This window comes from Acanthochromis polyacanthus, chromosome 7 (assembly GCF_021347895.1).
Source record: "Acanthochromis polyacanthus isolate Apoly-LR-REF ecotype Palm Island chromosome 7, KAUST_Apoly_ChrSc, whole genome shotgun sequence".
Taxonomy (NCBI): Eukaryota; Metazoa; Chordata; class Actinopteri; family Pomacentridae; genus Acanthochromis; species Acanthochromis polyacanthus.
This window is the reverse complement of record NC_067119.1, coordinates 14,185,284-14,211,630: the sequence shown is the minus strand read 5'-3', so window position 1 is coordinate 14,211,630 and position 26,347 is coordinate 14,185,284. Positions and strand designations below refer to the sequence as shown.

The 26,347-nt window shown below is 42.3% G+C and overlaps 1 protein-coding gene across 1 annotated transcript in view; it reads left to right on the top strand.

Annotated features, from left to right (window-relative positions):
• sema6a (sema domain, transmembrane domain (TM), and cytoplasmic domain, (semaphorin) 6A) overlaps positions 1-26,347 on the top strand; it is a 105,296-nt gene that overhangs the window by 10,071 nt on the left and 68,878 nt on the right.

Here is a 26,347-nt window from a genome sequence, read left to right as displayed (position 1 = left end):
GGAATGAGAAAACCACAAAAGTTTTGGAGCATTTTTTTATTTTTTGATGATGGAGTGGCTCAGTTATTAGAAAAAGCAATTTTGCATCCCTGTGTTTTCAGACAGGAATCTTGTGGCTCTACTACCTGGTCTCCATCTTGAGTTTACACTGCAAAATTACAGTGTGTTACATCACCACACATGACAACAAAGAAATCAGACAGCAAGGAAAGGAGGTGGGATGAGCTCTTTGGAGGTGTAGCTCTGACCTAGATAAGATTGGGAGTTTGGAGCGTTGAGCTGATCCTGCGGTGTAGGCCTATTGTTGTCATTCAGTCTGTACCTGACTTTGATCTTCATCCTTCCCCTGTGCTGTGCTGGATTTGCTTCTCTGTTCAGTCCTGTGAGGAGCAGTCATCCAGGGCCAGCTGAATTCCCTCTAGCAGACGGGTTGATTGTTGCAGACTCTATCTAGAACAAACAGCTTTTCATGCAGCCAGCTGATAAGATGGGACATGGTGGTGTGTTCACTGTGGCGCCGCTGCAGCAGTCATTTGTTTCACACATTAACAGGTGAAGGACTTAGGGCGTGCTTGCAAGTGTGTTTGTCTATATGTGTTTGTGTGTGTGTATGTGTGTTAGTGAAGCTATCTCACTCTGGGTGACCCAGACTGTGGTAAATGAACAGTCACAGTTTACACAGACTACTCAAACAAAGATATTTAATGTGATTACAACACAGTGAAGAATGAGGATGTAGTTACTAATAACTGGATCATTTGTGTTTACTGTCTCATGCATGTCGTCACATGCACACACATAAGCGTGCACAAAGGAACATAGACAAGCAAGACCTAAAGCCAATAAACCTGTGACAGCAGAGGAATAAAGGTTTTGTTATACATCCCATAGTAGAATTCAGTAGATAGTTGAGACTCTAGTTGCACATATTTACCATGTGGTACCATTTTAGCACCAAGCACAAACATGTTTAACGTCTACAGAGGCAGCTGACTTTCCGATAGTGTGACCTGCTTAAAATCCCCTGTTTCTTAACATTTGAATAGTTCATATTCTGTTCTTGCCCATGAGATATGCTGATTACAGAGGGCAGAGTCCTGCAGGGTTCCAGTTATTTTCACTTCCACTTTACGCCAGCATCACAGTCTTGCTCAGGGTGATTGTCTGTAAGAAGCATGGCCTCAATTACCTGGGGAGGCCATATTTCTTACCTCCACCACTTGCATAATAAGGCATGACTTTCTATTTGAGTGCTCTCATTGCCTGTCCCACCCTGGAGGCAGTCGGATAGTTATTCCTTCATCACGGTGATTTCCACGCTTGTAACACCGGGCTAATTACTATAGTAAATACTGCCTGGGCTGTGACTACAGCATCAACTAAATGGAAGGGGTGAGCACAGGGGAGATGCTTTTAATTAATTAATTGTTATTTGGAATCCTCCGCAAATGATTGGAGTCAGTCTGACACAACAGAGGAAGACTTGACGCTATTTTTATCCAAATGTACCTTAGTGGATAGCAACTGGGTGGATTTCTAGAATGGATGAATCGGTCTCAGACATTTAACAGGCCGTTGTAGCGTGCAAAGTTTGGATAGGTACTGAGATGTAGTGGCAGCACTTCAGCCAATTTAGGATAATCCGAAAAGGTCTCCCGTTCTGTTCTGACTGAGCAATTTCTCATTTGCTTTTCATCCTTAATTCCTTGTGCCACTATATTGAGATTAAATAAAGATTGTGGTTGGGGGAGATATCGATTTTAGTGGCTAGAATGTTAGCCGATTCTCAGGAGCTTTTTATAGCCATTAGCAATGGTTATTCATTCCCTGGGATGCATTGTGTTACATCTAAGGCGGGTGCAGAAGTGGATGGTGAGACTGTAATCAATAGAAGCATTAATACTGTTTTTGCCCTGGTGTCTTACCTCTTCTGGTGACCGCTGCCTTCCCCTTTTAAAAAAAACCACTGATATCATGAGTTCAGCTCATGGTTTAAATGTGCTTAAGTATTATCGTCATAAGATGTGGTCATAAGAGTGCCGTAACAAAACCATAGTGGGAAGGTTAGTCATAGGAACAGCTTGCTGACTACAGTAGGCCTGCCATATGCCTCAAGTAAACAGAGCTAAAAGGACATATTATTCACAGCGGGGTGTAATGAGGAGCAGAGAAAAGGGGGAAACCCAACAAGTGAGGAGGCTTTGGTTACCTTTTTAACTGATTGCTATCTCTCAAATGGACAGAGAGAGGAGTGCACCTGTATTGCAGCCATTTGTATAAGAGAACAAATGGTGTATTTTATTACCTGGCAGATGATGGAACTTTATCCACCTCTGAGGGGTTTTATGGTGGAGTTTGATGAACAAACATGAACGAGAGATAGCGAGCCTTTGACAAACCTTTATGGCGATATGGCAGTTGTCTGGAAATACTAGATGCCGTACGTAAAATTTAGACACGGTAATGCGTCACGCACACTGAAGCATGGAGGTATGTCCACACAGGCAAACACGTATTCTAGTTATATCCTCTTAGTGTCGTGCATACATCCACAAGGGGAAACATTGCCTGAGGTTAAAGACACGCTATGCTGTGGGCTGGGTGGCATATGTGTCCCTCCCTGGTATCTGCTATCAGGGTTTTAGGTTGGATTCTGTATATCGAATGTCCATGGGTCAGTCATGTGCTGGGAGTCGGATGACTTTGTGGTTAGATGAAGATCTGATCCATGAGAAACTGGATTTCCCACGAGACCACAATTTACTGATGAGGAAGGGATCAGCTGGGATGTGTAGAACAGAACTGAAAGAATTGATGTTAGGTGACCCAGTGGTAACTACGTGGCAGCTATTTTAACGTATAATTAACCATTTTTAGTTGTTCAGTCGAGCAAAAATGCAACTGTTTTGAATGCTGGTTTCGACATCTAAGTTATGATGATGTGATGTTTACTTTGAATCATAGTGGTGATCGACGCATGTTTGAGTTTTTGGATTACCGGTGTCATATATATATCAAAATAGTTAAATACAGACATCACCTTGGACTTTATGTTGACATATTGGACTTTTCCATTGTTGTGATGAATTGAAACAAACCCACCAGATTGTTAATTATGGAAACTAAGTTTAATCTCCAGAAATTGTCCTAAATCACGATATCCATCATATAATAATGAAACGTTGACTTTATAGGAACATTTCATCATATTTCTCACTCAGGATGTAGGCGTTTTATGTGAAATACAATCAATCTAATGCTTTAGTCACAGAGAGTCGAGCAAACCTCATGCACTCAAGCACAAATGCTGGATTTCTCTTGCTTGATTGTTTTTGGCACCGTCGCTCACTACAACTCAACTGGGAGCACTAAAACAAGGTATGTTACAATATTGCTGCATAATATAACACTTTGTCACACCATCTGTTGTTTCCAATTTCTTTCAGTTACAATATGTTCATGAATGTGAACATCAGAGTGAGGCCAAACTAAGAGCACTGAGTCATGGTTTCTAACAGCACAAATATTGCCTCAATTCCACATTTTGGCAGTGTGGTGAATGTAAAATTTCACCCGTTTTTATTTGTGGTGCCAGAGGAAAAAAACCTGTCACAGTGATGATGGTAGATCTGATTGTAGGATGTGTTCTATTTCCTGTATTGAAACGTATAATAGATCTGGTTTGTTATGTTCAAACAGAGGAGAACATGATTCCAATGAGTGTCGCCGTGTGGTCAATCGAGCTTATCTGATTGCGTTTCTGCCCACCCACCCTGCAGGCCGAGGATGTAAGCTATAAGCTGTAGTGGTCGATCACAAAGAGCTATTCAACAAAGCTTCCTCCCCTAAACAGATCAAATGTGTTGATAAGACAAGCAAACTCGTGTTGAGTGCTCCACCGAACCATATGATATTTCCCCCTTATTCTGTTTCAGTCAATATGGCTGTTTGCTTTTGAATGTGGCAGGTTTGTTCTCTCACGTATAGAGATGGAGAGGAAAGTATCAGGTCACGAGAAAAGGTGATCTACCTTAGATACCTCAGGTAGATTCTGAAATATTACTCACATCTTACGTTGCTCTCGTAAAAGAAGATGAGAAAATTTAGTAAGTAGCGGTACTTTTTGCTGGGTAGGATTCGCACTGCAGTCTCCAATGAAACTGAGAACTGACATGTTTCATTTGGCTTTTGTTGATTATGATTTAGTGTCTCTCTTTTCTTTTCTTCTTGTTTATAAGAACATTTTTCCAAGACCAGATCCAACTTCCACTGATTCTTTTGAAAAGTAAATGGAAATGTTGATGCAGTGATTAGAAAGAGTAGCAAAACCAAGCAATTTATTTAAAGAAAAAAAAATGTCTGTAATGACTTTAAACTATAGAAAACACACGAGAGGAGCCTGTTTTCTTCGGTCTTAAAGATGTCAGTTGTTGACACACAGTGCTGTAACGTTTGCAGTGTTTCTGTGAGGAGGAGGTGGATGAGGAGAAGAGAAATAGATCTGCCTTTGGTGGAGGTTGGCCTCCCAAGTGCACAGTATGGTGCTCTTGTAGTTGAAAGTGTGTGCATGTTTTTGTGCGAACATGTGTGCGAGTGAGTGTACATCAAAGTTTTTGTTTCATGTTTCGTGTTCTCTGTACTTTTGCCCACCCCTGCTGCGAGCTTGTGTGTTTAGGTGTGCGCGAGCGGGCGTCTTTGCTGCTGCGGTGTGACCCCTCGTGAAGTAAATATTGCAACGCTGGGAAAGCAGAGCCAGTGGGCCGGAGCAGTGGAGGCGAAATGGGGCAGACAACCTGCACACAGACCCTTCTTTATACCCCATTAATAACACGGTTTCACGAAGGACAGCCTGAGGCCAGAGAAGGTCTGTCAAGGTAGCTCATTGTGCGGTAGGAAGTGAGTTGTTCATATGGTAATAGCTGCTTAAGCGGGTTCCTTCAAAGCCCGTTTGTTTTACTGAAACTTGTAGTCACTCAGTGAGGAGGACTGGATGGAATGTGACAGGGTGCACTGCTGTTTAGTTACTGTAGCTTAATTGACCCTGAGAATGGCGAGCGAAGGCGGAGGGGGAAGGCAGAAGAGGGTGGGAGTGCAGAAAGAAACAGAGGAAGAGGGAGGCTGGGAGAAACGGACAGAGCAGTAGGGGGGCAAAACCAGAAAAGAGAAATTGATAGAGACAGAGGGAAAAGAGAGGATGCTTCATTATGGCAGAGGCAGCTCTCCACTGGAATCTGTTTAGTCGACAGGAAAAGTCTTATTGGTGAGCGCGCAGCACAATGAGATGGATTCCTCTGAAGTCCCCTTTACTAATGAGCCAACTTGTCCAGAATCATCATCTTTCTAATTATTTACTTCGTTTTTATTTATGGTTCCATTTATGGTTTGCCTATTTATTGCATGCTGATCCGCTGTTTTATATTCTGGGTCAGGGAAAAGCTGAGTCTTGTCTTTTCTCATTAAACCACATTAAGATAACACTTGGAAAAAAAAGATGTTGTGAAATTGCAGGGAAACTTATTTGGAAATATTTTCTTTTTTTTGCAAAATAGGGATTTCTTCACCTAGATAGCATAATGGTTTTAGGTGTGGTAGAGTAGAAAAAAGCTTTAATGGCCTCAAGGGGAAATATGGCTCACAGAAAGCAATCAATATCAGTAAATATAGAAAATACAGCAATGAGTAAAAGCTGCATGTGAGTATGCAGCACTGCTGTTGAGGATCAGGAGAGAATAAGAAGCACACAGGAATGAAATAATGCTGCATGCTGCCATGTAGTTCCTTATTGATATCACTTTAACCACAAATGATTTCCTCAACTTATCTTCTTTGCCTGAGGAAATCATTTGTGGTTAGAACATGGTCATGTGAATGTAGACCTAATGTAGAACAGGGAACAAAAAAAGTAGTGTTGTTTTTTTTGGTTTTTCATTTCACTATTTTATATATATATATATATATATATATATATATATATATGTGTGTGTATATGTGTGTGTGTAAACATGTGTGTCACCTGATGCACCTAAAACGATTAACAGGCTATAACCACCTCTAAGAAGGTAAAACCTCTGTCCTGATGGAAGCAAATGAATGAACTAAATACATACTTCAGTGAAAGCAATTTTGTAACGAGTCATTAGTGTTTTTCTGGAGTTAATAATGTGCCCACTGAGATCATTAAAGTTCAATCTTATCTTAATGTGTACTCAGCTTGGGCTGCACCAGGATTCATCATGGAATCTGTTGATACTTTATTTGTCCGAGCTTTCATTTTCAGTGTCAAGCAGTTTCTTTTTCTAAAGCACACAAAGTGTTAAACAGACAGATGTGTGTTGTGTGTGTGTGTGAGAAAGTGGGCGTTCGACTGTCTGGCATTCCCCTGAAGCCATTACTAGGTAGGTCTAATCTGACAGATGTGATGGATGATGCCACACATGCATGGTCTCCCAGCACACACTCATGGACTTGTTGTGCGTGGGCTGTATTGCCACCTTACACTCTGATCTTTCACTTAAACCAAAACAGCATCTCCAAAAAGACTGGTGAGGCCTCAGACAATCAACCCTGCCCCATTTTTCTATGTCCTCAGTAAGAAATCTCTCTTCTTCTCCTTTCTATCCAGAGGTTATGAGCTAATCAAAAATGTACAGACCTCCGTAGACCTTGGTCAGCCTCCCCATTATTTGGGTTAAAGCTGAGCTCCAATCGGTGGAGCTATTTTAAGGCACCGGCTGCTGCTTGCCCCTGTACTTCCTATATCTCTCAGTGGGAACACGGAGTCATTGATCTATTGCCTAGCAGCCCTCCTGCGCCCCCCTGCTCTCTGTGAGAGCCCACAAAGCATCTCTAGCCTGCAGCTTTCACCTTCAGATGGCATACCGGCTATACTGTGAGGTAATAAAATATCAGTGTGAGAGAAGACACGGTTGAAAATGCTTTAAGTGACACCGTCGGCCTCATGGCACAACACCCTGGACCTCAGCAGATGTTTCTGTTTTGTGTTTGCTACACTGAGACTGTGAGCCTTAGTCTTTAAATTATAAATCCTGAGACCCTTGCTCTGTCTAATATTTGGGAATAGAAAAGTATTCCTCAGGTATGTGAACTGAAACAAAGATAAAATGCTGCCTGACTCTCCAGCCAAGCATTAAATAGCCTGATGGAGCACTATTGCTGCTGATGAAGAACAAAGAGCCCATGCCTCTCTCTGAGACTAGATATTTTGCAGGTTTTCCTGTGTTCAGAGAGAAGCTTTTGCTTACTTTTTTTTTCTTTTTTGAATCAAATGACTTTTTGGAGTGGATCGTTTAACTGAAGTGTGACTTTTTACATTTTCTGTATTCAATAAACCTCTGCAGTTCTTGGGATTTGAAGTTGTTTCTATGCTAAATAGGCTGCACAGTGAAATGAATTCTGTTTTAGGAAAGATCTAGCACAATTTCACACAAGATTATCTCACACAGGATTATAAATTATGTCACAATAATGCTTGACTTTCCAATGTTTTTGAAAAACTGTTTGATCATACACGAGGTCGCTGTGCAAACCTCACTTGTCCTGGCCTGTCAGGACTCACTTCACTGGATAAGAGGGTGAGTATGGATTGCTGGAGGAAACTCATGTCCACAAATGTCTCGCATTCACACTCCTCTCTGTTTGAACTCGGTCTAAAAGTCAATACAATCTAACTGTTTTCAAAGAGACAAGGAGACTTAAGGGATGTATGAATGTTAAGATAAGTGAAAGACACAGGCAAAGTAATTTAGACAAAATCCTCTTGAGCTGAAGTTACAATGGATAATTTTGACTCATGAAATTTCAATATCCAGAAAGAGAGGACTTGTCTACATATTCAGATATTGAAATGAATATCATTAGATGGCTCTAAAAACCTCTTTCCATTCCCTTCAACGCTAATCCGGTACCAATAAACAGCGTGGAGGAGGAGCTCGTTGAAGTGATAATGCCACTATTGAGACATCTTGACGCTCTGACATGGGTTTTGGTTCACCAGCAATCTGATTGTTCATTCAGAAGTTCCCCCTGCGCCCACTCAATCACCACTTTAGTTTACATAGTCTGTGTCTCCGTCTGAGGTTCCTGCTGCAGACTCTCCTGCTATGTCTTTGTTTGTTTTGGTAATGGATTCCAAGTTACTATTGTTGCTTATGTCACTTGGTGATTGATGAGAAAAATTCACCTTCTTTTAACCCCCCTCCACTCCTCTGCTTTCCCTCCCAAAGCCACCCTTGTGTGGCTTCCAGGATGAGCACACAGTGAGAAGAACAAGTTCCATCCTATTCTCTTGACAAACTGACTCTCTGGCATCCGGATGCTCACTTCTTTTTTCTTTTTTTTGACCAGCGGGCCGTGCTTTTAAATCACGAAGACCTCTCTGAAAACAAGGTTGAATCTGTGTGGCGATGACAGTGCAGCCTCTAAAGGGAAGGCTGAGATTATATGCGTGGACGGTTTGGGGGTCTCTCTATTCATCGGCCATGTCACCCCATGGGGGAGGACTAATTGGTGGCCCCAAAGAGCCCCCTGTTTTGTCCCCGCTGCTCACAAAGGCATCAGGGTGCGGTCGCGTAGAGGATGGGGGGTCGGAGAAGGGAAGCGGCTGTGGGGACGGAGAGACGAGCAGGTTTCCCATGGTATAGTTGGCTGGGATGAACCGGAGGAGGAGGGAGGGTGAGGCCTCGCCACTGGGTTGCAAGGGGACACGACACACTCATTCACTCATCCACTCACTCATTCACACACTCGCACATATACACACTCCCAGTGGGGGACTCTGGTGCCAGTTGCTGGCCTCCTCCTCTACAAATGATCCAAGGCTGACCCACATAGTCAGCCATGTGTGAGGCTTCCCTTTATCCCTCAGCCCAGTTGAAACATTGAGTTATGGGTGTTCTCTGGTGCTCCCTGCCTTCTCGGCTGGGACCGCACTGGGGCCCCATGTGGGACGACATTGTTCACCCCGACCCACGGACAATGAAGCTGTTGGCCGAGAGAGGGAGAGAGGGAGGGAAAGTTGTGTAGAAGAGAAAAAGAAAGACAGAGATACATAGATTGAGATGGACAGAGTGAATAATTGAGAGTGGAAGGCAATGGATGAGAAGCAGAGATGGAGCGATAGGAGGTTTCGAAAGTGTTTGGGGTGAAAGAGACAGAGAGCGATTGCATCTTTGGTAACACGAGGGGAAGAGATAAGAAGTTGAGATGACTTGGGTGAAAGGGGAGGAAAAGATAGGCATGCGAGATGGAATGGGTGAAGCAGCACAACAGATGGTGGGATAGACAGTGAGCAAAAGACTGGGCCAGTATGAGAAAGTATTGATCGCAATGTGTGCTGGGTGTCTTCAGCTGTCGTAGCTGGATCTAGAGCGAGGTCGTTAGTGTCTGCGAAGCATGGAGCCATGAACATTAGTGGCTCTTTAACAAACTCTGCATTGATTGGGACTGAGAGGAAGACTTACATGTATACCAAGGAATAATGTCCAGTATGTAATTAGCACCATGGCTCTGATTCTGACATTGCACAGGACGTAAAGGGGCCGGAGCGAAGAGGGAAACCATCCATTCCAATAAGAAAGATGTTCATTTGTTCAAAGTGAAAGCTTAATTTGATCATTTCTCTCCGTGCAATTTTATGAGCCTTTTAGCCTATTCGCCCTCACCACTGTGTCTTCTAGATTCCCTCATTTTATGCCGCTAAAAGCAGCTGATGAAGCTAATACTAATAGTTTATCTTTAAGGCATAAGGAGGATAAATCAAAGAATGGGAGCTTCAAAGGTGCCATGGATCATTTAATTCGTTCCCATTCTCTTCTCTGCTTCCACCGTTTCTCTCTTTTCCATTTGACCATGATTTGTGGCTGCACTGGTTCTCAAAGAGTGCAATATAATTGACAAATGACTTTGAAGCTAATCAAGTGATTGTGGTGAGAGACGGCTGAGAGAAAGTGTTACTAATATGCAGCGTGGCAGGTCAAGCAAACACACAATTAAAAAGTGTGTATTTTCTGACGTGGATGTTGCAGGAATTGATATTACGCTGTTAGATTTCCCATTAAGAAGAAATCTTTATTCTTGGAAAATTGTATAATGCGTTTAGTTGGGTAAGAGTCATCTACGTCAAGTGTAGCACATAAACACATATGCTTTCCAACGCAGACATCCACGCAGACTTACTGTTTAAGATGTTTACATTGCTCGTGAGCAAACAAAGAAATTCATCTGTCAGATCTCTTTTTGTCACAGTAGTCCCTCTGAGCTGTTTGTTTTGACAGTTTGCTGCATTGACATCCATAGATACAGATGAAAGGTGGTTCTGAATCAGATGATAAAAGCTGCTGGATTCAATTGTAGTCCTCCAGGCAGCTGATGTATGTCAGCTGTCATGTTTTTAGGTATCTGAGGAGATTAAACGCTTGTTAATATTGGACAGTAAAGAAAGTGTCAGACGGCATCTTCAGAAAGTGTTTCGTATGAAAGGCTTTGTTGCAGTTAATTGCTAGTAACATTGAGGAATGTATGGCTAAGTACTGATTTATGTGCTCTATGTGCGCTTCAGTCGGTATCAAGCACTTTTATGATGTTTTATTTAGGTTCTGATTTTACTCCCAGCTCATATTCATACTTTGCTTTATTCATTTTTCCACCTAACTTGACTTAAAGTGCAAAATAAAAGATTATATGCTTCTGACTCAATCTATGTGTGTGTGGGGTAGAGGGTTGTCACTGATGTACAATCTTCATATGCATCTTCCAGCGTGCACACACACCAAACCAAACCAGTAGCATATCATCAAAAGCTTAGACTTAAGTGCTGTGTGTACGCAGCACACTGGCTTCTGGAACCCATTTTAGAGTGGGATAAACCCACATGAAAGGTCTGCCCCCTATCCTTCCACCCATACCCCCCATCCCTCCTTTTTTTTCTTTATCCCTGCCTCCTTCCCTCCGCTGCCTGTTAGAAGATTAGACAACTTTACTGGATCTTATAATCAGAGATGTCAGGCACAGATGAAAATGCCCGGCCAAATGCATTTTGATAGCTCCCAAGAAGAGGGAGACATATGCAGGTCATTATGCTTTTTCCTCAAAGACAGCTGCTGCCTCCGGATCTCAGGACTCCCTGAAAGTCTCTGGCATAAATGGAAGGTAATTACCATATCAGAGATCAAGACTCTGGGCTTTGACACCACTTTTTCAATTACTCAGAAAGGTTGTTAAGATGCAAATTCAACAAAATGGCTGAAGCCCCCAGAGAGGGATACAGTTTCACACCCAAAGCTGCTTCTTGAGTTTCTGAGCTCATCATATTTTGACAAAGAGGGAGACAGACGGAGATAGCGGTTGAGGCGGAGTGACGCAGGCGATCTATAATTAATTCAGTTCGTTAGCATGACAATCCACAACATCACATGTGAGTCACAAACTAACTTCCCTTAATTGCGTATTCCTGGGGTGACTTTTCATTTCAAAGCATGCCCTTATCAAATATGCACAACCAAGTTTGCTTATCCTCCAACAAAGATCTCGTATTTACCAGGAGAACTTTGTTTCCTCCCCATTTCATATGAAATCACCTCACTCACACCGAACCTGTTCGTTTGTTTTTAGACCGCTAATATTTGGCTTTCTTGGGTGATATCTTGTAATGCGGATGAATTATGCAGGAGCGACGTACAGAATGGTTGCTGCACTTCCCTTGCCATACTTATGCAAATCCGGTATTCTGCCTTTAGCGCAAGCTGTGAGGGAATGATTCATGATATATGTAAGGGAATATGTTGGGGAGATAATGCACACAAAAATACATTTATTCATGACAAACTGTACATAAATGAAAGAGAAATATTTGTAGTGGATGCCAAAGATAGCAAAACAGCTTCTCTCGCTTTGTCGTAGACTGATCGTGTAGCTCCCTGACGTCGATGGCATCCTTTAAAACTCAGCTGTCCTGTTGCTGTGGTGCGACCAAGATATGAAGTGAAATAAATCTGGCATAGCTCCCACTCCTGCTCCTGCTGCTGGATCATTTCAGCTTCCTTGCATTGAATAAAAGTAGAAATTGCGAGAATTCTTTTGTTGTCAAACCATGCCCTGGTAGCAAAGAAGTATCATAGCGGGAAAATATATTTTTATTGCGCTGTACGTTCGTTTCTCACGGCCCAATGTGGAGTAAACACAGATACAAGAAATGACAGCCGAAGAAATGCAGGTTGACCGGAGGGAACTGGAAGAAATGATAAGTGAAAGTTGTGGAGGAGCCAAAGAATTGTTTGAGCTCACAGCCTGTCTGACGGTGCAGCTGAATGACCACCGTTGGCATCTTTTAAAGCCCAGCGCTCCTGCTAACACCGAGCTAACCGAGATGTGAATGATATCGACACTGAGTGAAACTGGCATCGCCATGTTGAATCATTTCACAGTTTCTAGGTGCTGAATAAAAGCAAAAAAAAAATTCCAAGATATTTTTTTTTCTTTTTTTAAACGTGTGTGTAATGTCAAACATATTCTGATAGCAAAGAATCGCTTCACGAGATGACTGGACAATGTGTCTTTATTGTATGTTTATTTCTTACGGCTCCCTCTGGAGTAAATCTGGATGCAATAAATTGCAAAGAAAGGAGGGAGACCTCAAGGGAATGAGTCGAAACAGTAACTGAAAGATGTGGAGGAGCAGTTTGGTTTGACTGGTGCTGCCAGGAACGCTGGGAACACTGTGTGCATGTGTGTGTTGTATATATGTGTGTATGAGTGTGTGTGTTTGCCAGGGCTTGGAGGAGGGAAGTCGCTCACTGAGGTCATGCCATGTAGGCCTCTCCTCTGGGGCCCACCCTGCCTGGCAGTAACACACACTTGGACACACATGCACAACACACACACACACACACACTCTCTCAGTGGAGCTGGTGCCAGATAGAGACTTGAGGAGACTCCGTGGCTCTGTGGTATGAATGGCTGTCTGTTAACTCTGTGTTCCCCTCATCATGATGGCCTCATTATGACGGCGCTGAATTGTGTTGGTTGGTATGTGTGTGTGTTTGTGTGTGAGTTAAGAAAACAAGTCACAGAAGGAGACACGGTGGCATGAAGCTCTTCAAGTGCGTTCATGTGCAGCATTCAGTGTGTGTGAGGCCATGCTCAGGGGGTATTCCTGTGTATTGGAGTGCTCGAGTGCATCAACAGGATGTTTCTCATCACTGAACACTTATGGTGGGATGTCTTTATATTGCGAAGAACAGGACTCCTGCAGTTTCTAGGAACACACTGAGGGGGCTTATGTAATAATTCATTAGAACTACATATAATGCACTTATACATAAAGTTTGCTCGCTTTCTATTGTTGCTGTCATGCCCAATTTTCCCCCTGACAGTCTATACAGAGGATTCATGCATTATGCAGATCACACAAGACGACTGGTTTGCTGCGTGTGGGGAGAAAGTAAAGTATGACTCCACAGTGGATTATTAAAATACACACAACTTACATATTCAGAATGAAAAAGCAAGAGAAATGTAATGATTTGACTAGCGCGCGCGCGTGTGTGTGTGTGTGTGTGTGTGTGTGTGTGTGTGTGTGTGTGCTTTTTACTTCTCCCTTGCCTCTCTCCAGCTTTCATGCTGTTTCTAAGAGTTAATAAAAACACTTTGGTGGCAAAGGGGGATTTATTTGCATTTCCATGCCATCCTTTTCCGTGCCAGTCTTTGTTTTTCGTTAAGTAAACATGTGTGCATCCCCTGTGTAGTGCCCTCTCTTTCCTCACCCCTACTTTCAAAATCCCTCTCTCCTCCTGCTTCTTTAGTCTAGCGCTTATCTCTTTACTCCCCTGTGTAGATGTATTTGTGGCGCCTCATCTCCTCACCACTCGTCATCCTCTGCACATTCACAACAAACTCATATTTACACCTAGCTCTCTGCTACCTCATGCCCTACTTTCTCCTCCCGCTTCCTTCACCTAGTGTCATCCCATGCGTCTGCTCCCCTCTTTTCTTTTCTCGTCACCCATGAAACCCCCTACGGCCCCACGTCCCCCATTTACTCATTGGTGCCATTGCCGCAGAATAATAACTCCTAACTGGAAGCCCTTCCCCTGTGCGCCCAGTGTTTTCATTATGGCCTTGGCTCAGCTCCCTAAATAGGCAATTCTGATTGTTGCCGGAGCAGCTCCGAGTGAGCTTGTGCAAGTCTCCGAGTTGATTAAAAGAAAAGAAAGACGGCACAGGGAGGGAAAGTGAAGTGAGAAAGAAGATAAAGACCGAAACTGAGCAAAAAGACATATTTGCTCAAGGAAGAGCACACTGAGATAAACAATTAGAAAGAGAAACTGAGTTTGTGAGCATTTGCCGGCCCGCACAGCGACCCAGCGATACACGTCACCTTTGCTTTTAAAATAGTTAATCTGCTCCTGGAGGGACAATGACTGCTTTAATTCCCCTCTCTCTCTCTCTCTCTCTCTCTCTCTCGCTCTCTCTCTCTCTCTCTCTCTCTCCCTCCTTAGTCCCTCCCCTGAGCTAAACCCCTCTGAGGCACATTGCTCGGATTAGCTTGTGTTGTTATTGCATCTCTTCAGCTCGATAGCAGCAGCTCGAGATGCAAATGCAGCAGTCGCGCTGTATATACGGGAAAGCTGTGCATATGAGGATAAGATGCTTATCTGTGCCCAGAGGGGCTGATCATTTTGTAATCTAGCAGTGTATAGGGTTTCAATACACAGAATTATAAAGAAAATATACAAAGAAGTTATTGGCTTGTGGGAAAACTTATATTGTCTTATAGGTTTTGCACAAAAACAGTGTTTCAGACTTTTTCCTTCGTTACACTTCAGTGAAAAGCGACTGGGAAAAAGAATCACAGTAGTATTATAATCTGTGTCTACCTCATATCAGTAAACAGCCAGCAGGCCACTTAAAAATAGTTTCAGCGGTGAATATAAAAGTCTTTGGGTACTTGCCCAGTGCTGTTCTCTGGCTGCAATTTCTATGTCAGTTCCCTTCGACTGCTCTGGTTTGGGGGGTTATTTCATGCTGACCTATCTGAAAAATGAAAGAAATGTGGTCGGTTGAATTCTGATTCACATCATGTAACAGCAGCGCCGCAGCCCTGTACAGAATATTACACTGTGCTTAATTGTCGTCAGAGTGACTGTAATATTATTGAAGATAATGAAATGTACTTTACGGACATATCCTGTTTTTTGAAAGAGATTATATCTGAACCTCCTCCAGATTATCGCATCCATTTGGATTAATATGATGCACTTTATGCATTTTAATGATTTCATCATACACTTAGAGGCACATGTAAATACATTGCAGAGACCATTTAAATCTACGATCCTCAAAAGTGGCTCTCACCCAGGCGTGTCTCCTAGAAATTGCATTTGTGCACCACTGATTTGTTTTTCCAGTTATGTATTGTACAGCAAGATAATTGCTGCCTGGATTATGTATCCAAGCAATGTTTTTTTTCCCATAAAGTACTCAAGTAAAAGCTGCAAATGTTAATCACAGTGGAGTAAAGCATGAAATATTTACATGTGCATCGCTCTCTACTGTCTCTGCTAATTGAACTTCCTTGCAACCTGTCACCCCTGACCTCTGTCCTCATCTAGCCGCCCTCCAGTTAGTCCTCTGCAGATCCTCGTGGCGTGTTTTGCTGCTGTGGCACGAGGGGATTAGCCTTTGCTGTCTATTGGTGTTGTCTTGTCCACTAACCGCTCTCGTCAGCCAGTCAGGAAAACGCATAGGAGGCAACAGAGCTCTTGTAGTCAGGCAATCCAGAAGGACCATTTTCCTTCGCAGCAGCAGTTTTGACAGCACTTCAGTTGTCGGCTTCAGCCTTTTGACAGATGTAGAAATAGTGTCAAAGGCCAACGCAGATTCCTGTGTGCTTCTGCAAACATGCCAGCTGCAGGCGCACCTGTGTGGCTTGGATTGTATCTACAGAAACTTCTTAGATTCAACGTGATGTACAGATACAGAGCGAGTCTTTTTACATGTTTTTCTGCATAACCCTCAAACCCCCTTTAGTCAGGAACTCCTTTGAACAAGCTTTAAATACTAATTTTAAGAAGCTGCTGGACGTAGAGCGTTTTCACTTTCTTCTTTTGTAGATAACATTTGACACAAAACTAGCTTTCAAATTTACTCTTAAAATTCAGTAATACACCTCTCTGATTAAAAAATATTTCCATGTGCAGATACGAATCTGGACCTCCCTGCCGACTCCACCTAAATACCCCGACTAAATCACCTCACATCCATCCGTGTTAATTCTCTCCTAACCTGTCAGTGTGTGATTTTAATTCATCACATTAATATGCCACAAGAGAATGAACCTCTACAGTATCATTTCACAGATGGCTTATCTTTGCAGAAGAAAAATGAAAATGAAAAATGAAGTCTTCTGGATTGCTGCACTGAATTGGTTCCTTCACAAACCGCCGAACTGAAGTGACTACCAATTAACAGCCGGAGCTGAGAACGAAACAAAGATAGTAAATGATTACACGAGCGGTGTATATTAATGTGATTTACACATGCTAATGAATTCTATGTATTACAGTTGAAGATCTTGTCTCTTGTGAAGACAGGGCTGGAACTGAGCGGCATGAAATACCGGGTAGTCCCGTCTGAAAATACTGAAGTCGTGTCCTCAGCGTGTTTTAATGAGCTTTAATTCATATTCTGCAAGTGTACACACTTTAACAGGGTGGGTCCTGGCTGGTTTTAGGCTGATTATGTTTATTTTTTTATTTATTTTTTGGCAAATTGGATTGTTTTTCTACAAGAATGTCAGGTAAATTAAAATATAGTGAAGGGAGGGGACTAATCCTGTAGAGAGATTTAGTCACCGCCCATGTTTTACGTGATTGCTTAAATGCAGGCAGTTTGGAGAGCTTGTTTTTTTTTTTTTAACTTTTATGTGTACAGAATTCAATCAGTTTGAGGTCGGTATTTTACTGAGCTCTAGGGTTGAGTCCAAAAAACAAACTATCAGCAATATTGTTAATTATCTTATTGTTATCCTTCTTTTACAGGCTGCGCAAAGTTTTAAGGCAATGATAGTAATCCTCAGATCCTCCTTCAGCAATGAGACTAGATGCTGTGGAGGATCCGTACTGCTGCACTTTAGCTCTTAAGTCAATTAGACAAGGGCAAAGTTTGTGTTTATATTAGCGGATCGGTCTGTTACTGTTAGAGAAGCAGCTTTTGAAGACTGTAAAAAAAAAAAGAAGAAAAAAATCCATATGCAGTAAAAAATTTTTTAAAAAAACCCCACAAAAATGCAACTTTATGATTGCCAAGATTGTTAAAGTCCCTTTCACATAAGTAGTCTTCTAAATTCTGCCGGAGTATTTTGGATAAGCCAGCTTGATCGGCGTATTAAGCCCCAGCATTGTCTGACAAGATAGCTCCTTTGCATTGTTTTCTGTTTAAAAATTGCATGTCAGTGGAATTAAATGCACAAACAGTTAAAAGGTTTAAGTTACCGGATGAGCAACTTGATCCTCTTATGTCTTTAGGGGTCCTAACTCTGTCAGTAAGGCGCAGATTTCATTGTTGCAGCTAGCAGACTGTAAAGTGCCGTCTTGCAGGGTTTCTCTGTGAGTGTGTGTGATGCTACAGGCCCTGTCCTTGGATTAGAGATGGTGGTGCTGCTGGTGGTAATGGTTTGGATGGGATCATATCTGGCTGCATGAAAGGAGGACTGGATGGAAGGGAGGGGAAGGATACCCCAGGGACTCATCATAAGAAGGCGGAATGAGGGAAACAAGAAGAAAGAGAGGGGAAAAAAAGGAGGACATTGCCTATCCTCCTCTTTTTTTCTCTCTGCAACTCCAGTGTGACAGCAGCTGAGGCCTCCTTACTGTTGCTGCATTTCATTTGAGTGGATATTTGAACCCTCTCCTCCCCATATCTCGTCCTCCCTCTTGCTCCTCTGCGCTCCTTCATTCTGTGTCTCCAATTCCATTAAGTTGATTTACGTTATTCAGACAAACTCATTAATCACATTTTCCCTTGGATATAATCTGCTTGTCAATCTGAACCCTGGCTGAGGGAGAGGGGAGGGAGCCAAACGGGGAAAAAAAAAAAAGAAACGACGACGGAGGTGAGGAAAAACGAGGTAGACAGATGGATTATGTTCTGCTGGAGGGTCACTTGGACTAAACATCCGAACCAGCGCAGTTCACTGTGATTATGCTCGTCTTTATAGATATTTCGTCTGCATGAGGAGACTTGTTTATCTCAAGAGCCAGATGGACATGAACGAGATTGAGAAACATCTAGAGAGGAAGCGAGAGACGGGGGCAGAAATGGGAATGGAGGGAGAAACTAGAGGCAGCGAGAGAGAGAGATGTGGAGTCGGGGGAGGCTCCAGTCACAGTCTCTTAGTCGATGATGATGAATTACTTTGACAGAGACAATCAGGATGAAATGTTAATGCGAGTGTGCCAGAGGATGCAGTCACAGCCAGGCTAAGTCCTCCTATGGGGAAATGAGATGGTTGGAGCACACATCCACACTCGTGCGCTGGCCGACACACTCAGATGAACACGTTCTGTCCCGTATATACACAATCATGCAAGAAATCTCAGAAGAAATGGAAGTTATATTTGCTGACTGCTAGTTCATGTATATATCGCCGCAGAGGGGGATGAAATGCATGCTGTCTTGACCCCTGTGTACAATCCGGTGTGCATATGTCCGAGTGATGTTTGCTTCTGGAGCTAAGAAGAAATATTCATGGAGTGTGATTCAGGCTGTGTGGGATCATATATTTAAATCCCAAGGTGTGCTGTCACAAAACAATCAAAAACTTTTAGGTGCTTGCATGTCTCTGCACACTCTGTTCCCTTTCATTCTGTCTCTCGCTCTAGTGATGGAAGAGCCTGGTGTCAGAAATGATGGCTACAAACACTGAATCTTCCCACTCTGTATTTTATTTAGTCACACTTAAGGGGCACCAGTCTATTGATGGCGATGTCAGTCCGACTAAACATCATCTCCATCAGCCTCAGCTTTCCTTTGTGTTAAGTGCTAATTAGCAAATGTTGGCATACTATGACTAAAATGTTCGTATGCTCAGCCACAAAGTACTGTTGCGTTGAAATACAGCCACAAAGAGCCTCTAATATCACTGCAGACTCCTGGTTTTCTTCAGTCAAATCATCAGCCGTGTTTATTAGAATGTGCTGCAAAGAAAGGTGCACAGATGCTGCTGCAGGCATGAATCAATGTCTTCTGGCTCTCAATCATTCATTTTTGATAAAGTGCGCTGTGCTTTTGTCTCTTTCAAAGACCAAAGCGTTTGAGACAAAAAAGAGACCTCCCTTTGCATGATTCATCAAACTCTCCTGAAAAGCGGACTGACATGATAACTCTTCATCCGCCGCGTAAACACCTATAATAGATTTGTCTGCTTAACCACAAAAGGAGACTTTTCGGTGTTTTTTTTCTCTCTCTTAAATCCGGCCTTTCTGTCACATACTTCACCAATCATCCCCAACTTTCTGCTTGAACTCTTCAGATCTTTCCATCAACCCCAAAACTGTATAATTAAGAGAAGCCGGTATACCTGATGTACTGTAAGCTTTTTTTCTTCTTGTCTGGCAGCCAGTCAGGCAGACAGCAACAGACAAAGAGATCAAGCAGACAGGGAAATAGCAAGATTTTATTTTTTTCCATGGCTTTGATTGAAAGGAGGCAGTAATCTTGGCATTAGCTTTACATCTTGGTGTGTCAGCTTGACTGACTCAGGTTTCCCCTATGTGTTTCCACTGTGTTGAACCTGGGAGCTGCAGGTAGGCGCACGCCCACCATCTGACCGACTGACTGTAACACAACACTTGCAAGGGCGCGCACATAAGCGCATCGCACCGACACTCACAACAGCCCATCCCTGCAGTGTCTCTTCACACTCCGTCCTTCCTTATTGCTCAGAGTGAGAACAATAGTTCAAGGTTTTAGGCTCCTTCAGTCTGGCTCCGTGCACTTTTGTTTACCCCTCGTTTGCCCCTTATGGCGACAAGAAGTCATAAATGCAGATCTTCAGATGTTGGGGAGGGTAACGGAAGAGGGTTGCAGATGAAAGGCAGAGGAATCGGATGAGGCTTTTTAGGCAGAAGCCTCATGTGTAGTGTTTTCTAATAAACCCTTTGTCTGCTGGCAAGTGGCTGAAATAAAAACAAGCTTTAACAACGGCAAAAAAAAAAAAAGTAATCAGGATTTGTAGGCGTGAAATGGTAGGCTGTTAAAGTTTTTATCACTTGAGAGGAACAACACTTAATGAGTTATGGTGTGAAAAGGGAAAAAATAGCATAGAGAGAGTAATTGTGTCCTCCACCTTCCAGATTGTCCAAGTTTTCAGCAATTATGCAGCATTATTGCAAACTGCAAACAGGTTTTTCTTCCAGTTCACTGCTCATTTGTATTCTGGAAATTATCCTGGTTATATTTTCTTTGCTAGACTGTTTTGAATGGATTATGATGCATCTATTATTTTCCTCTTGACCACACATATTTTTCACAGTTGTTAGGTTTTAATTTTTAAAGTGGCAGCCTCGGCGAATAAAGAAAACAACCTGGTTTAATCACAGTGACGGGTAATTTGAATTTAATGATATGGCTAAAAAGTTTATCCAGAAAGTTTTTACATTTTTTTCTGTTTTTTTTGTCCCTTTTGGGATATGAACACAAAAAGAACCCTCCAATCTTAGCTTAGTACCCTTTATTTCACTGTAAGTTCCTTGAAAACCGTACAAACTACCTAGCTTCCCACAAGGGAAATTTACAGCCATGATGTATGCCCCCAGCTGTTGAATTAATGCAACATTTCCATTAGAAAAATTGCGTGACACAACTGATATAAGAAGTTGGTGATCACAAAGATGCTGTGACATAGCATGGAAAATTACTTATCGGAGAACCGTCATCTGCACTTTGCAGATACTCATGATGGAAGGCAGAGACAAAGAAGATGCAATATATATATATATATATATATATATATATATACGTAGTGTATGTTCCTGTGGAGGAGACACAGAGAGAGACACTGAGGAGGATCCTGCAGCTAGTGAACTTCTGCGACACTTCAAATAGATTTCGCAAATGTCAATTTTCCAACACTTAGTAAACTGAAAGGAGGTGATTTAGTTGTAATTTCATACTGTTTTGCACCAGTTAGTACATGATTTTGAAGTCTGAAGTACAGCCAGTGTTCACAGTAAACGTACACTGTAATTACTGCATAATTACTGTGCATATGAGAAACAATGACGTGAATCTTGGTTCAAACAGCTGTAGAACCGACACAAGGTCATTTCTCTTTGTTCTCACATCATATCTCACCATATGTCTTATCTCTATCTCTCTGACTTGCATTTTCGCTCATAAAAGCCTCTTTCATTGCCAAGAATAAGACCTATGTGTGACTGCACTGTGTGTTCATCTGTTTCAATGTGACCTCCCATAAGAAAACAACGTGCATTTTAAGTTGTCACATTCGCAGTTAGCATGCGTACATTTCACTCCCCAGCCAGCCGAGCGTTTAGAGAGACATAGAGACATTACATTCACTTGCAGTACAACAACAGGAACATCGGGAAATTGCTTGTCTTTTACGTGCGCTGATCACATAATATTTTTAAACATGATTCACTCTTATTCGAGAGCATTGTCTTTTCTTCTGCTGCATAAATGAACTCATGGATCTGCAGAGCTTCTGTTCTGTATTGATTTTGTGGTCTCATTATAAAGAATGCTCCTCTCTTGTGGCACCAGACTTCATACAGCTCATTACATGACGCTGCCATTCAGTGCTTATCGACTTCAGCCTCGGTGTTGGCCATGCAAATGTCCTTGGTTTTGTAACTTGTTTGCCACATAAAAAAAAAAGCTTCAAATTGTATTTATAGCTTGTTGCTGCTTTTAATTGTTGATCTTATTTGAGACCCCAAATGCTGTAAGCGCAGCAGCCAAAAATGCATCTTGAGTTAAGCGAAGTTAACAATGTACGTACAAACCTAAAGGGATTTTGTTTGCAGGCTTATAGATAATTGTTGGAATAATTAGCTGACAACACTAAGTACTCTTTGTTATCTCTGCCAAGGAGGTTATGTTTTCATTACTGTTTGTTTGTCTGACTGTCTTAAAGTGAGCCTATGCAAAAAGTACTGGATCATATTTTATGAAACTTGGTGGGGGAGCTGGAGCACGGCCAAGGAAAGAACCCACCAAAGCTGGGTGTGGATCTGGTTTGGGTTGTGAGACTGCATGCCATAGAAGAAGAGTGGACTGTTGGTTTTGGTGGAGGTCTGTGCTCTCCAAGTGCCATTTGAGTTGTAAATTTGTGCAGCAGTTTGCATAGAGTTTTAAAATTTACAGTCTAAATGATTATGCTCAACAAAAGAACAGGTTTTTGGATTAGAAATTGAATTTTCTTACCTATTAAAGGCAGTTTTGAAAAATAAAATATTGCTCACAGTTTGCTTTATAAGCTGAGAAAAGAAAGTAAACAGAATTAAATTCTGCATATTTTCCATTAAAAAATGTTACATGTCCACAGGCTGTCACTGACTGGAGGGCTTCCTGTAGCTACACTTGTATTGCTGTTGTTATGAAATGTGTCTTGCAGCTAGCTAGCATGGACAGACTAGTCTACGGCACAGTGGCTACAGTGACACACTGACTCTAATCAGTTTAGTGACACAGACACCTGAAGGATACTTCCTTATATCACTTCCTTGCGTATCCTGTTTAAAATCCATTCCCTCTCCTCTCTTCTGTCTCTCAGTTCTTGTTATATTCACACATATTTCCTCCTGCATTGTAATTTACAGGCAGTTGAACCGGAAAACAAACAAGCGGTTAGCCTCAACAGTTTTTCCCATGCCAGAGATGATCGCTGTACTTCTTGCATTGCGTTACCTCATCTTCGTGACATAACAGTAATGCTAATATCAGTCACCACTCTGCTGAAGACTGACAGCATTCATTCGCAACTGGCTGTACTGCATTGTCTAACACATTTAGTTTCCATACATATTGTTTCCACAGTGGCGTGACGTCTCAATGATCTGCCTGCCCGAACATTGTCATCTCGTTCATTAGTTTAGAGCTGGATGTGAGCAGCGTTGCTCCTCCAATATGGTCTGTGGAGATAACAACATTCAGACAGATTCATTCTCCACATTGGCAATACAACAGCTACCCTGGTACACGGCATTGTCAGTATGTGACTGCGGCCTCATGCAGCAGCAGGATTGAATGTCCTCGTTTATCAGAGATGATTCATAATGCTATTGGATATGATGCACTAACAGAAAACAAGATACTCCGTTATCGATATCACAATATCACGGGCTAACACAGGGCGTAATTGTGTTTAGTTTATTCCATCCTCCATTATAAATATATGTTTCCTGTCATAAGAGAAAATAAAGAGAAACCGAGTCTGTGGGATGAGGTTTATTTTGTTCTGAAGATGTATTTAGGGGAGCCGAGCGAGGGAAGGTAGAGGAAGGAGGAGAAAGAGAATGACAATATTTAATGCACACCGAACAGGTTTGTACTAAGTGAATAGGACACAGAGAGAGAGGATGAGGGAAAGAGTACAAATGTGTGTGTGACTGGCTTGCTCGTCTCTCCACGACCCATGGCCACCTTAATAGAGATTAGCATCATGCTCAGTCAGATCTGATAGGCCCGTTGCTGTGGAATGGAAGGCCAGCTACCCAGTTATCAGTGAGGACACAGACTCAGTCGCTTAGCATAATGGAACCTGCATCAAATGAACCGGGAGCTCAACAAGGAAAAATGTCATTAACGGAGCTGAAATGATTTTTCTGCTATAGTAAAGCAGTAAATTAAATCATGATGCATTTGCAGACTTTGTGACTGAAACTGATGCCCATGATGTGATATCCAGCAGCATTGTTTACAAGGTAACATGTCTTTTACTTCTTTCTTTGGACACAAGGGCATTAAGTGCAACTGCGATACGTGGTCCTTGCTGTTTTGTAGTATGTGAAATCATGCAGTTGCTAAAAATGCTTAGTTTGATTATATGAAAAAGTTAAGCGCACTGCAAAGTGTGCTGGAGAGCAACATACTGAAGACTGCATTAGGTACACAATGAGGCACTGATAGAGACTGTATCACACCTTGTACAACTCTGAAGCACACCTATTATGAAGAAGCAGGAGGCTGTGAGATGTGAAATCTGCACCAGATGGATAGAACAACACAGAATCATCACACCTCTTATTCAGTCCCTGCAGGCCACCCGCTTACATCCTGAGTCTGCTTTTCTAGTTTAGTTGCAGGAGCGAGAAAGAACACAACAAAAACAGCTGCACGAGTTGAGTGTTAAAGCACGTGCAAAAATAAAACAAAAAGCAGTATATACTGTGTATAGTCTTGCTATTGTAATTCTTGAAGTAGTTTTTTTTGTCTTGCTGTACCACAGGACAAGGTTAATTACAAGTGCAGTTTTATCAGCTGGGCCTTTCTGCCTCTGTCCACTTGGTTACAGATAGCGATGCATGTAATTTTTATGGTTTTTGATGTAGAAGCCATATTGATCACAACTTAATGTCTATTTAGTCAAGGTCCAGCAAGGATAAAAATTTCCATTTCTTTGCTCCAAATCTCCTTGAGCCTTTTATATCCATAGTAAAAACCACTTAGTGAGCCGCCGTTGAATATTGACTTTGAGACTTTTCTCATTTACAGCTCGGGCCTGTCGAGGAAAAGGGTTTGTAACTATCCGGCTCTCTGGCCAGAATTACAGCTATTGTTTTATTGATTGCTCGTACTTTTTTATTTGTGGGAAAAACTAAGGAACACAGTGTCCCTCAGCAACCTCTCCCATGCTTCTCTAAATACCCACACTCATTTCTGCTGTGACTCAAAGATCTTTGGGATGAATTGCTGCAAGTCTATGAAGCGTTCCCCTCTTCCTGCTAGTGAACCCCCACCCCACCCCCCAGATCTAGAAATTACATAAAAAATCATTTTAGGACTCATGCATTTTGGATTTGGAAATACTTAGCCACGGACCCACAGGAATGGATTTTTCTGTTACGCTTTTCTCTACCTTAGCTGAACTAAAGACGGAGCCTGAGATTGCATTTAGTTTCCTATGCACCACACATCCAATTATATAGGAAGCCTAATTTATTATATTACTTACAGGCTGGAAGTCCCAGGTCTGTATCATGACTAAGCAAAGCATGAAATGGCGCAGCATCGCCTCAAGGCACCCCACAGTTGGCCTTCATAAAGTGAGTTTCCAAGTAAAATGCATTATGCCGTGTGACAGTTTCAACACCCCGATCGCTGCTCCGCAGGGCACTGCTTCAGTCATTCCAGCATCTGTCTCCGTGGAGTTAATGTGGCATTTAGCTCAGTGACATTCTGATGCTTTTTTGCTGCTGTTTCGTCTTCTCAGGAGAAACACTGGGTCTTAGTTTGTATCTTTCAGCTGTTTTGCTCTTTTGACAGGGGTCAAACTCAACACTGCACGCGGGGGATCTTTACACAAAATAGCCAGCTAGTATATGGACTGACAAAAGTATAGCTTGATATTACAAGGCGTATAAAGAGAAAAAGAATAAACAATCCGGAAGAGAGATGGAAAAGTGTCAGACGAAAAAGATAAGTGGATCAAAAGAGAGACGGAGAAGGCCATGTGCTACCAAGCATGTCCTTATCAGACGCAATTTTCTCTGCTTTGCCCACACAGCTCTGTATCAGGTGCCTCCAGATTGATTAGGTTGCCCCGCTAGTATCATCACAAGCGATGATTGACAGGCCAGGAAAAGGTTCTGATATTTAAATGTGTAACCTCGTTCTTTTTTTGGGGTCAATCTCTTAAGCACCAGTTGTGTGTGTGCCTGAGATGTGAGTTTGGGCTTTGTGTGCGTGCTCGAATGTGTGTCACGGAAATGGGGGCTTGTTTTGATTCATAAATGCTTTTTCCCAGACAAAGCAAAGGAGCAGCCTGCATCGTGCTAACCTTTTTCCTTCTTTGCTGCCATTCTCAAGGAGATGAAGAGCGGCAGAGAATGTAGATGAAGAGCATTAGGGAGGATGAAGAGAGCTGCAGAGAAGGAGAAATGATGGTGATAACATAACAAATGTTTCATTAAGTCTGTGAGGGTTGGTGAGGGAAACATTGTGGATAAATGGCTATGTGGGCTTGACAGACAAAGAGAAACAAAACAAAGAGTCTAGAGTCTGCTAGCACTTCTCTGAGGCTGTATTAGCCACTGCAGTGCTTTGAGCATCAGAGGTAGCTGGGAAAATTAAAGGAAAAACCAACCTA